The sequence below is a fragment of the Mastomys coucha genome, unplaced genomic scaffold, assembly GCF_008632895.1.
Source record: "Mastomys coucha isolate ucsf_1 unplaced genomic scaffold, UCSF_Mcou_1 pScaffold6, whole genome shotgun sequence".
Taxonomy (NCBI): Eukaryota; Metazoa; Chordata; class Mammalia; order Rodentia; family Muridae; genus Mastomys; species Mastomys coucha.
The window spans coordinates 27,806,998-27,817,238 of record NW_022196912.1 but is presented as its reverse complement, the minus strand read 5'-3'; the positions used below and the strand labels follow the sequence as shown (position 1 = coordinate 27,817,238).

At 43.4% G+C, this 10,241-nt stretch overlaps 1 long non-coding RNA gene across 3 annotated transcripts in view; it reads right to left on the bottom strand.

The window, feature by feature from the left end:
• LOC116080855 overlaps nt 1-10,241 on the bottom strand; it is a 248,231-nt gene that overhangs the window by 203,076 nt on the left and 34,914 nt on the right. For 2 of the 3 annotated variants that reach the window (XR_004114642.1, XR_004114640.1), the window contains exon 2: nt 5,569-5,807. The exons of the other annotated variant lie outside the window; for it this stretch is intronic. This is a non-coding gene — a long non-coding RNA (uncharacterized LOC116080855). The remainder of the gene's footprint in view (nt 1-5,568; nt 5,808-10,241) is intronic. 3 annotated transcript variants of the gene reach the window in all.

Sequence of the window (10,241 nt, the reverse complement as noted above, 5' to 3'; positions counted from 1 at the left end):
CAGAAACTTGTTCTGTACACCAGGTTGGTCTCAAACTCAGAGATCTACCAGTCCCTGCCTCCCAAGTACTTGGATTAAAGGTGTGTGCCATCAACTCCCCTGTGATAGTGTCAAATCTATTATTGCTTGCTTTCTCATCTAGGCACTCCCCAGCCAGTGTTAGCTCACAGACCACACTCTTAGATGGCAGCTAGGAAGCTGCAGTGGTCCTCTCATCTGTCTGTCTTTTCTTTTGTGTCCTACCCAGAATCCAAATCCTGAGGCCTCTCCTCTGATCTCCACATTCTCAATCACAAGGCTCAGCCCAGCCCCCAGCCTTCCCTTCTTCATGAGTTCACAGCAGGGAGTCTACAAGGCCCTAATCTTCTCTCCCTTCTCTCCCTAGCATCCCTTAAATAAACGTTATATGATCAGTTACAGCATTGCCCTATTTAATTGATTTATATGCACTTTAAAAAGCTTTACACTGCACGGCAAATACATCTATCATAATGCTTGATTGAACTGAAGAACAGAGAAGGGAAAGGGGGATTAAAATTTATCGAATGCTTACTATGTGCCAGGTAATGCACAAGGCACTTTATGTGTGTTACTGACTTTAGTCTGCACCATAGTCCATAAGCAGGGTATTTCTCCCCTATACAATAAATGGAGACACAGAAACCAGCAGAGGTGAAGGGACTTGGCCATGACAGAGCTACTAGTTCCAAGAAGGATTTCCTAGTAGGCCAACTCTGAAGCCTCTGGAAGAAAGCCAACAGAAGCCACAGCACTAATATCAAGTGTCTCTGTAAAATGGGGTGGTATAAAGAGAGGTTAAGGAGATAGCTCCAGAGGTAAAGCACCTGCTCTGTAAGAATGTGGACCTGAGTTTGGATCTCTGGCTCCCATATAAAAGCTAGGCATGGTGGTGGACATTTACAACCCCAGCACTGGGGGTGCCAGAGACAGGCAAATCTCTGGACCTTGCTAGTTAGCCAGTTTAGCATAATGTTAAGGTTTAATGAGAAACCTTATTTCAAAATATACAGTAGAAATCACTAAAGGAAGGCTGACCAGCATTGACCTGTGGCCTCCGCACACACATGCATTGCAGTAAACATACATGCACACACAAGAAAATGTACATACATAGGCACTATAATCATATGCTTATGTGTATATCATATAAACAAAAAAGCATGGTATACATAAAATGTGCACCCCGTATTAGTCAGGATTCTCTTAAGCCACAGAACTTATAGAATGAATATGGAATTTATTGGAATGACTTACAGGCTGCAGTTCAACTGATCCAACAATGTCTAGCTGTGAAAAGAAAGCCCAAGAATCTAGTATTTGCTCAGTCCCACAAGGCTGGGTGCCTCAGCTTGTCTCCTATAGATGCTGGAATCCCAAAGACGTGTGTGCCAATGGATGTGCTAGTAAGGTAAGGGCAGGCAAGCCGAGAGCAAAACCTTCCCTGTTCCACGTCTTTATATGGGCTTCCAGCAGAAGCTGTGGCCCAGATTAAAAGCCTGTGTCTTCCCATCTCAAGATTTGAGGTGTGGCTTCCTTCCTCAAAGGTCTGAACTAGAAGTGGATTCACCCACTTCAAACCAAGCAGAGTACCTCCCGCAGATGTGTCCTCCATATCTGGACTGTGGTTCATTCCAGATATAGTCAAGTTGAAAACCAAAATAGACATCACACACATCCCTTGTCAGAAAGTTTCATTGAGGAGGAAGACGTGACTCTCACTGATTCCCCAGACCACATGTGTGCCTGTGACTGAATGCTCCTGAGTACACCATTTGACGATGAAAGGACGCGGATGGAGTAGAGGTTGAATTATAAACATTTCCAAAGCTTGAGAGTTTTCTCTCTAAATGGGTTTAGGAGATATCTGGTTAGTCAGCCTAGCCAAAATGGGGAGGTTCAGGTTCAGTGAAAAGATCCTGTCTTGAAAAATAGAGTGGAGAGAAATAGAAGACAGCTCCTGATCCTCTCATCTCATCTCCATCTGTGTGGGCATGGGCACACACATCAGTACACATACACATACACTACATAAATACACACACATACAAACACATAAACATACTACATACATATATATACACAAACACACACACAAACACATACACATACTATACACATATACACAAACACACGCACATATATATACACATACAGTATACATACACATATACATACTACACACACACAAACACATACACACACATACAATATACATACACTACACACAAACACATACATACATACATACACATAATACACACACACAAACACATATACACACATACATACACATACTATATACATACCCTATACACAAACACATACATACATACACATACTACACACAAACACATACACACACATGCAAAACCACATATACACAAATACATACACACACACAAGCATTCACACACAGATACACACACCCCAACCTACTAAACAATTTATATCCAATACTGCTGTGGAAAGACAGTGAAAACTCTTTTTGATCTGTTTATGAAAGACAGTTTGCACAGTCTGAGTGCAATCATCAGCTACCTGACCCTCAACACTGGCATTCTAGAGCTGGAGAGGCACACCATAACTGTAGCAGACAGCTAGGCAGGGGCACTAGGGGGCCCAGGCCGGGGCAAGCCCAGAGAGGGAGCAACACTGACAATGCAGAGTGGCCTTCACTTATAACACTCATAACACAGGGATACCTCAAATTCTTCCTCAGGGAACCAAAGACCAAACAAAGCAATGCTTGACACGTACTTGGCCCTTGTACTGAAAAAAAGTGAACTGCAGACTACAAAGACAAAATAGCCCACTGAGGAAATCAGATGGTGTGGCATTTTTTCTGTAATAGCTATAATGTTAATCATCTCTATGACAGAATGCCTAATTTAAAGATAAGAATTTTTTTAAAAAAGAATTTTAAAAAGCAACTTAAGAGAGGAGGAATTGATTTTGACTCACAGGTCCATCCTGGTTGAGAAGACATGGCAGAGGGAGTGGCTCACAGCTGAGCATGAGGCTACCCCTTCACAGCTCAGTGGACAATAAAGTGGAGAAAATAAAGCAAAAGGGGGCCCATAAACCTCAAGATCCACTCCCTGGTGGCCTACTCCCTGCAGGTAGGCCCCTCCTCTAACAGGTTTTACAGCTTGCAGAAATGGCATCACCTGTGCTCAGTGAGCCAGAGAGGAGGCCATTTTGTATTCAAACATAATGGCTCTCTCCTAGCACATCTGTGAGACTATGCCTTGTAGTGTCTCTGCTTCTGAGTGGAATCTGATAACTCTAGAAGTCCCTGCCCTGCACGCAGAGGGACCTTTCTTCAATTCAGATTCACTCTGGGTTTTCAAGAAAGAGTACTGCCCCTAGGATCATAGAATCTTGTCCCATAGGCCTGTGAGGAAGATGATCACATGCCTAAGATATAAGAAAAACCTGTGTGGACATCTGTTCATCTTCTCATGGAATACTTTGCCTCCACCCTGATTTTTAGACCTATGATATAGGAGAGGAACTACTTTAGCTCGCTTTCTGTCCTTATGACTAAAACAAGCTGAGGAGGGGAGGGCTAATTTCATCTAACACTTCCAGGTCACAGGCTGTCATTGAGAGAAGTCAGGACAGGAACCTGGAGGCAGGAACCATAAAGAAAAGCCATTTACAGGCTTGCTCCTCCTGGTGCATGCTCACCCTGCTTTCTTAATTTAACCCCAGGGACATTTGCCCAGGGCTGGCTCCTTCCACATCAATCAACAATCAAGAAAATGGCCCACATACCCACAAGCCAATCAGACAGAAGAAATTCTGAATTAAGACTCCCCCAGATAACTCTGGGTCATGTTGAGGTGGCTAACCAGGAGAGAAGGTTTCTGACTCTAAGAAGGCTTTCTGTATGAAATTCTGGATGAATCAGAAACAAAATTAACATAACAACATAAGGGTGACCCTTTGATGCAGATGTGTCTACAACTTCAGGTGGTAGGAACCCAAAATGGAGCAAATGGGAAATCAGCCACATAGAACTGACACCCTCATACTCCTGAGCTTTCATTTATTTAATTTACCCCAGAAAGAATTAACCTGTTCTCAAGACAACAGAAGGAAAGCCCTCTGTGATTTCCCATTAGACTGCCAGACAGGTTTCACTAAAGAGTTTCCTAAAGCAATGGTTTTTACTTTCATACGCTGATCAGAACATTCAGTCCTTAATGCTCAAGAAGTGTCCACCTCCCTACTTGGTACCATTTTGTCAAGTGTGAGTGTCAAATGCTTTATGGCTTCAAATTAGCAACGCGGAGCTCCATCGCCAGTGTTTGTTTGTTTAAAAAAAAAAAAAAAAAAAAAAAAACAGCCGAGATTTTTCTTTGTGTTTGTTTAAGCTTCATTTAATTCGGGCTCCAATCTGCCTGTCTTTGATTGCATTTCCAAATCCTAAAGAAAAAATGATAACTCTTTCTGCCAATTGTAACAAACCACTGGTGTCGTTTATTGCTTTGGGGGAAGAAGAAAAAAAAAAACAAGAGGAAGAAAAAAAAGACAGAGAAAGAAAAAGAAAATCTTTTAACACTCAGCTGACAGCTTTATCCGAAAGCGGGGAGAAAACCCTGCCTTTTCAAAACCACCCGATATATTTGTAACAACCTCTTTACTGAGTACATGTATCTTCTTTATTGTTCTTCATAAACAGCCTATTGGATCTCTCCAGCTTGCAATGTGAAAAATGAAAGAATTTCTTCCCATCCGTGCCTCTCTTATCTCATAATTGTTTTGTTCCGAGAGGTAGGGAGACCTGTATAAATGTGTCTGCTGTTTTATTTTGTCCTCTCTAAGCCCCTTCAGCCTTTTCTCTGGGGCTTTGACTCCTTCGGTTCTGTTTCTGCCTGAATCCAAATCTCTGCTTACCATTCTCCACGTCACACCCCACTCAGCTGTTAAGAGATTTCATTTCAGAGAGTGAGGCAAGGGCATTGGAAAGGCCACACCCCACCTGTCTGTGATAGCATGTTTATCTGGTGTCCACCTCACCTCACCCAATACCCTAGTTTGGACATTCAGAGTCTCACCTACCATCACAGTGAGCATGCAGCCCCTCCCTTCTCTGCTCTCTGAGGAGGCTCAACCAACTGAGTGCCTCCGTGCTTTGTTGTACCTTCAAAGAACCCTCATCTCCCTGAATTCCACTCTTGGGATAAACCGGGTGTCTTCCCAGCATAGGCAAAGCCCTTGTCAGCCACAGGCAGGACTGAGAGACTAGAAGTGGCTCAGTGGGAGGAGGTGGAATCTTGTAAACGTGGTAGATTATCCTGCGGGTATGAACAATGCATACTTCAGGAAAAGGTCGTGGAAGGAGTTCCACATGGGGAAAAAATAATGGAAACCATTTCCTAAATCTCGATGGCATGAAACAAAGCAATTATCCCTGCCTGCCACCCTCAACACAGAAGTCTAGGCAATGCAGTCCATGCAAAAGATATTATAGCATACTTATCAGTTAGCTTTTCTATGATAATGTTGTCTATAGGATAATGCCAAGCCTTGGAGCCTTACAGCAAGACTTTCTTTTCATTTATGAGTTGGCAGGGTTTCTGGGGTTGGCCCCACCGGCTTGAACTTGAGTTGGGTCCATTGCTTGAGTCTTTTCCTTCTGCAACTCTGACTTATCCAGATTATCTCATGCTGACTGGAGAAGCACAAGAATGCAGACACCAGCAGCCCAAGCCTAGGCGGACTCTCTCTCCGTACACCGTCCTCCATATACTATTACAAGGTGATAGAGATACTTCATCCTGGGGAGGAAGAAAGGGGAAACGCTCAGTGGTTTTTACTCAGTAATAATCCAGTCCAAAGCTCGGGTAATCACCCGGCTGTGTAAACAAAAGGACCTGGGTTTGGTTCCTAGCACCCATGCAAGAGGCCAGGCATGATGGCGCGCATCTGCAATGGCAGCTATGGGGAAGCATAGACAGGCGGATCCCAGAGTTCACCAGCTGCCCAGTGTAGTTTAACCAGTGATCTCCAGCTCCCAGTGACAGACCCCTACCTCAAAATACAACGTAGACACTTCCTAAGAAACAGCATCTAAGGTTGACCTCATATATACCTGCACACACATGCGTGTATACACACACACACACACACACACATATACACAAAAAATTAATGACCCCATCTGCTAAAGTTGCCAGAGGCATGTGTGGGAGGGAGGGTCTAAAAGACAAGAAATAATAAATCTATGAAGTGGGACTCTCTGATCTTCCTACTTCCCCCTGCTGATTGAAACTACCCTTCAAAGACATTTCAGAATCATTTCTGGATGTGCAGACATTTCAATCTGATAGTAGCTTCAAAGGTCATCTAGCCCCATAGTCTCCCCAAAGGAAATTTCTAGTATCATCTTCACTAATGAGATCACTTCCTTTAAGGCCTGCTATACACACATACACACACACACACACACACACACACACACACACACACACACACACACACACACACACATACACACACACATCTTTCTATAATAGATAGGACAATGCTCCAGCATCTATGGGCAGCTGTTAGGGATCTCAAGCCTTCTGTCTAGTTACCCTTGCCAACTGGACACAGCCTAGAGTCATCTAAGAGGAAAGCATAAATCAGACTTGCTTGCAAGCATATCTGTGGGGAGTTGTCTTGACTGTTAATTGATGTAGAAGGGCCCAACCCACAGTGGACAACATCATCCCTGGACAGGTGGAACTGAGCTATCTCATCATGAGCATGTGAGCGAGCCAGCAAGCTGAGTCCCTCTATGGCTTCTGCTCCAAGTTCCTGTTCTGATTTCCCTCCATGGTCGACTATGACCTAGAGGTGTAAGACAAATAAATCCTTTCTTCCTCCAAGTTGCTTTCTGTCAGTATTTCATTACAGCAACAAAAAGGACTCGAACGCCTTCCACTCTCAAAGTAAGAAATATAGTGCCAAGATATGTTTCCTTAAAGCCCTGGTTTCTAGTCACCATGTTTCCTACACATGTACAATTTTGTTATTATGCTACTATGCTAAGAGCCTCTGTCTGGGCCAAGTGCTCCAAAACAGCCATCAGAAAGTGACAGGTTATGGTCTTCTTGGGCTGAGGTTAAGTCACTTAGAGTACAGAGCATGTTTATACATGTTGCTCAGCTACTCATCTGCTGACTGAACGATTGCATACTTTGCAATAGTTAGGGGGTACAGTAGTAAATATGTCTGATATGGCCCAATTCACATGAAGGCTACTTGGAGACATAGATAATAGGTTGGGGTTTTTTGTTTTTCTTAGCAACATGGAGAGGTGGATACTCTAGCCAGGAAAGACTTCTCTAAAGAGGCAACAACTTAGCTGAGACCTGAAGCACAGAAAGGAGCCTGGACATGGGGATGTAGGACATGCAGGGACATCAGGCTGAACAGCACTGGCTCTTTAGTATGAGAAAGAGCCTGGGATATTTAGACACTGAAGCAGGATGAGCAGAGATGAAGCACCATGATGATAAGATGGAGATCCATACATACGGCCGCCTACGGAAGGATCCCAGAATGTATACACAATAGGAAGCTTATTACTGAAATAAGTAAGGGTGTGACATCACCCAAATCCACATTGTCTGTACATGTACCCATGCTGGAGAGAAATCCTACTTAAAGAACCTGACAAATTAGGCTCTATTAATTCAGCCTCTTAGCCAGCAAACCCTACCTTCCCCTCAAGACATGCATGGCAGCCACATTTGTTCCATGACTTTACACATAGAAGAGGCATGACCATAAAGTGGTGAGCTACAATGCTCCCAGGAGAGAGAGCAGGCATATAATAGTCTGACGGGAGAACTGAAAGGCAGGGCCTTCAGGGACTATGGTTTTCAGGGCTATGCAGTTCATCTTCTCAACTGGCCAGCCCACCCAGAGGCTGGGAATAAATCATAGGTGATGAGAACTGGGTGTGCAAAGGTGCACACTCAGGAACCCAATAATGAGAGCAATCTGTCCTGGTGGGTTGCATACAGCTGCTGCTGCTTCCTCCCATAAAGGTTCTCTGGATTATGTTCTTGCCCAGTCCAGAAGGTTCACTTTGCGACGTGCTTCTCATCCAGGCCTCACCAGCATGTTGGTCAAGACAACCTGCTCAGGGTTATACACAGATGCTTCTAACTTCTCCCCGCTGTGACTGTCACTGCCACTCTCATCACTAGCCACTTTGTGGGCCTTGATGATATGGAAAGGATATGTGACATCATCAATCCTTAAAGTTTAGACCATTAGCCAAGGAGACTCAGAATCCAGACAATAGAAGAATTATTAGCACATGTAAGACAGGCCAAGGAAGCAATGGGCCTAGTTGCAAGCTTAATATTATTACAACAAGAAGGAACTCAATATAGACAAGGAGACACCAGGAATCCTTCAGAAGCCAAGTTAACAGGTATAGACCTGGATGTAGATAGAGAATAGATAGACATATACAGACAGATATAGACATATAAATACAGATGATAAAGATATGAATTAGATAGATGTAGATGCAGAGATGATACATAGATAATAGATAGATAGATAGATAGATAGATAGATAGATAGATAGATAGATAGATGATAGATAGATAGATAGATAGATAGATAGATAGATAGATAGATAGATGCAGAAAGAGAGTGAGAGAGAGATACTAGTTGACAGATAGATAGATGGTAGATATCTTTCCTAATAATTCTCTTTTGTTGTTGTTGTTGGACTGTGGCCTGCCTCAAGAATCAAGGAACTCTGTTAAGTGGCTATCATACTCAGGATCACACCAAGGGACAGTCACAGCTTTTGCAGAGGTGGGGATTGCCCTGGGACAGTACTGTCACTCTGTTCCTTTCTTTGGCTTCTCTCCTGCCTGTCCCAGAGTGGCTCTGTCATACCCCAAGTCACATCATTCTCTTCCTATCATTTTGGTTATGAGCCATCACTTCAGCCTATCACTTCCCTCCTGACCTTAGTTCAAAGATGCACAAACTTCTGGGAATCAAACCCAAACTACTGAGGTAGTGTTTCCATTGATCAGCTCCACCATATTGTATTCTTCAAAGGAGGGAAACAAGTTTCCTGTGTATGTGTGTGTATGTGTGTGATGTATAGTAGATATAACAATAAAAATATTTTATATGGTAATTATAACCACAGTGTTAGGCACATATATGTCACATGTGTATGTTACACAGAGTGAGTGAAAGGTGACAGGCATTTATTTCTAACTTTCCATTTTGAGTGTATCTATCTATTTCCACAATCACAGGGACCTTCTATATTAGGCACACCATAGAGTCTATGTGACAAATATTGTTCAGCTCAGACTTGATAGGTTTTATTCTATTTTTTTTTCCTGTACATCTGTTTTCTCATTCTTTGAGTGAACATATAATGACAATGTATCAAAAAGAGAAAGAGGGGACAGCATGGGAACTGGCCTCCTTGGCCTGAGGTGAATTCTGCACCCAGCACCCTGAGCTTCTGCCACTGAACAAGGCCCTTTCGTGAGAACCAACCTCCAACCTTCTGCTGTTGTGCCAGAGCCTCAGCTTCCGGCTCCATCATTCTCCACTAATCTCAAAATGCCTGTTCATTGCTCACACGATAGATTGCCCCTCTTCTCTTAGGTTTTAAGAACTCGCAGAGCTGGGGTTGGACAGCTGTGAAGAGCCCCCGTGTTCTCACAGAGGCAATGGAGCTCCTGGTTCACCCAGAAGTGGCGAGGCAGCAAAAGGGCTAGATGGAATTTCCATCCCATGCATTGATGCTGTTAATAAATAAGCCTTTTTCTCTAAAGACCCAGAATCTGTCTGCTCATCTCAATGCACAAATTGATTCATTTAAGAAATCCTCCTCGTTGGCATGAAGTGGGTAGGGACTTACTAACCATTAACCCCATTTTGCAGACTGGAAAACCCAAAACCTAGAAGGGAAGTGGAGCTTGTAAGCACTGGCAGTATGGGTGTTTTGCATACCTAGAAATCATCCTACTTAGGGAGAGGGCAATCATAGCCCCCATGCTAGCATGGTAAATAAGGAACAGGAGCCTTCCTCTAGGTCCCCAGGGATCTGTATTGAATCTATAGGGAGCTTTGTTACCATTTACCTTCTCTCACTACAAACTCCCTGAGGACCAGTCTCAGCTTCAATCCTTCCCTCTTCTCAGTTCTCCTAGGACCTAGCAGAACAAAAA